Here is a 3,393-nt window from a genome sequence, read left to right as displayed (position 1 = left end):
GGGGAGGGGACTCGGAGCCTCTGGCACGCATCGCTCCACCCCCCCCCCCCCACGGACCAATCAGCACGGCGCTCAGAGCTCCTCCTCCTGCCTCCTCCTCCTACTCGCACCGTGCGCCTGCGTGAGCCAATGGGGCTCCGGCGAGCAGTCACAAACAAAGCAAAATACACAAACAAGCTCAGCAAAATACACAAAGCAAAATACACAAACAAGCTCAGCAAAATACACAAACAAGCTCAGCAAAATACACAAACAAAGCAAAATACACAAACAAGCTCAGCAAAATACACAAACAAGCTCAGCAAAATACACAAACAAAGCAAAATACACAAACAAGCTCAGCAAAATACACAAGCTCAGCAAAATACACAAACAAAGCAAAATACACAAACAAGCTCAGCAAAATACACAAACAAAGCAAAATACACAAACAAGCTCAGCAAAATACACAAACAAGCTCAGCAAAATACACAAACAAGCTCAGAAAAATGCACAAACAAACAAAGCAAAATACACAAACAAGCTCAGCAAAATACACAAACTAACAAAGCAAAATACACAAACAAGCTCAGCAAAATACACAAACAAAGCAAAATACACAAGCTCAGCAAAATACACAAACAAGCTCAGCAAAATACACAAACAAGCTCAGCAAAATACACAAACAAGCTCAGCAAAATACACAAACAAACTAAGCAAAATACACAAACAAGCTCAGCAAAATACACAAACAAAGCAAAATACACAAACAAGCTCAGCAAAATACACAAACAAGCTCAGCAAAATACACAAACAAGCTCAGCAAAATACACAAACAAAGCAAAATACACAAACAAGCTCAGCAAAATACACAAACATAGCAAAATACACAAACAAACAAAGCAAAATACACAAACAAGCTCAGCAAAATACACAAACAAGCTCAGCAAAATACACAAACAAACTAAGCAAAATACACAAACAAGCTCAGCAAAATACACAAACAAAGCAAAATACACAAACAAACAAAGCAAAATACACAAACAAGCTCAGCAAAATACACAAACAAACTAAGCAAAATACACAAACAAGCTCAGCAAAATACACAAACAAAGCAAAATACACAAACAAACAAAGCAAAATACACAAACAAGCTCAGCAAAATACACAAACAAAGCAAAATACACAAACAAGCTCAGCAAAATACACAAACAAGCTCAGCAAAAATACACAAAGCAAAATACACAAACAAGCTCAGCAAAATACACAAACAAGCTCAGCAAAATGCACACACAAACAAAGCAAAATACACAAACAAGCTCAGCAAAATACACAAACAAGCTCAGCAAAATACACAAACAAGCTCAGCAAAATACGCACACAAACAAAGCAAAATACACAAACAAGCTCAGCAAAATACACAAACTAACAAAGCAAAATACACAAACAAGCTCAGCAAAATACACAAAGCAAAATACACACGCTCAGCAAAATACACAAACTAGCAAAGCAAAATACACAAACAAGCTCAGCAAAATACACAAACAAAGCAAAATACACAAGCTCAGCAAAATACACAAACATAGCAAAATACACAAACAAGCTCAGCAAAATACACAAACAAAGCAAAACACACAAGCTCAGCAAAATACACAAACATAGCAAAATACACAAACAAACAAAGCAAAATACACAAACAAGCTCAGCAAAATACACAAACAAAGCAAAATACACAACCAAACTAAGCAAAATACACAAACAAGCGCAGCAAAATACACAAACAAAGCAAAATACACAAACAAGCTCAGCAAAATACACAAACTAACAAAGCAAAATACACAAACAAGCTCAGCAAAATACACAAACAAGATCAGCAGAGTCGCCGCAAGTTAGCGTGCTACCGGCGGGGAGGTGGTGGTGGTGGTGGGGAGGGCAACGTTGTCTGGTTCGAATGTGATTGTGACAACTTTGGGCCGGTCGCCGTGTGGTTGGACCAACGTTGGGCTGACGTTGGGTCAACGTTAGGCCACTTTTACCGGGACGAATGATGTTGTGATGCTGCTGCTGCTGCGTGGGCAGCGGTGCACAGGCACTAATACTGTGACGCCAAAAGTCAACACGTTTGTTCACAATACCGGTCTTATAGGGAAATATATACAGATAATATGCAACGGACCTTGAATGTGTTTATATTGGTCTCGCAAGGCCACTCGATTGACGAATGTGTTGCGGCCGATTTGGGATGCGTAAATTAAATTTATTTATCCGTGGAGGAGCAGACATCGGGAGAGGTGGGTCACTGTAGAGGTGGAGTCGTGGTTTTTGAGGAGGAGGGGGGAGCATGAATCATTGTCGAGAAGTTGGAGTTGAGGATAAGGAGAAGCTATGGGATCGGGTGGACGCACACACAAGGAGGATGATTCATCCTGGAGGAGGAATGGTGGAAGAGTGAGGCGGAGCTGAGATGATCTGGAGGGGTCAAGAGTGGAGGATGAGAAGAAGAGGAGGATCAGGAGTGAGCCAGCATTAGAAGGAGGAGCCGTTGCATTGGAGGATACATGATCGTGAAAGAGGAGGGGGGGAGAGACTCGGTTTAGACAAATAAGTTGTGGAGGATAAATTTTGATTTAAAGCTTTCGTGACTGCAGTAATTCATATTCTTAGCTCTTTCGGTAAAGTCACGTTGAAGAAGAGCTAAGAATTTGTGGAGGATAGTTATGAGTCATTGCAGAGGCGGAGCCGTGCAGCACGATGAGTCATTGAGGAGTTGTGGAGGATGATGATGAGTCATTGAGGAGGAGGAATAATTTTGGAGAGGGAGGCGTTGGTGGTGGAATAAGGGCCATTGCCCGAAACGTCGCCTATTACCGCGTTGTCTTTTAAGGCCATGTTATTGGCGAACGTGTTCAGTTGTGTTTTTGTTTTTATACATTGCGCATGTGATGAAGTGTTTCGGTTTGGAGGATGATGAGTCATTGTAGAGGAGGAGGGGTTGTGGTGGATGAGGATCGGGAGGAGTGAGCCAGGAGGAGGAGTCGTTGTAGAGGAGGGGTTGGAGAAGAGGAGGAGGGGTTGGAGAGGAGGAGGAGGGGTTGAGGAGGAGGAGGGGTTGAGGAGGAGGAGGGGTTGAGGAGGAGGGGTTGGAGAGGAGGAGGGGTTGGAGAGGAGGAGGAGGGGTTGAGCAGGAGGGGTTGGAGAGGAGGAGGAGGGGTTGAGGAGGAGGGGTTGGAGAGGAGGAGGAGGGGTTGGAGAGGAGGAGGAGGGGTTGGAGAGGAGGAGGGGTTGGAGAGGAGGAGGAAGAGGAGGGGTTGGAGAGGCGGAGGAGGGGTTGGAGAGGAGGGGTTGGAGAGGAGGAGGAAGAGGAGGGGTTGGAGAGGAGGAGGAGGGGTTGGAGAGGAGCAGGAGGGGGTTGAG

Source organism: Petromyzon marinus, chromosome 27 (genome assembly GCF_048934315.1).
Source record: "Petromyzon marinus isolate PM22_M1 ecotype Great Lakes invasive population chromosome 27, UKy_Petmar_22M1.pri1.0, whole genome shotgun sequence".
Taxonomy (NCBI): domain Eukaryota; kingdom Metazoa; phylum Chordata; class Hyperoartia; order Petromyzontiformes; family Petromyzontidae; genus Petromyzon; species Petromyzon marinus.
This window is presented reverse-complemented; position numbering follows the sequence as displayed.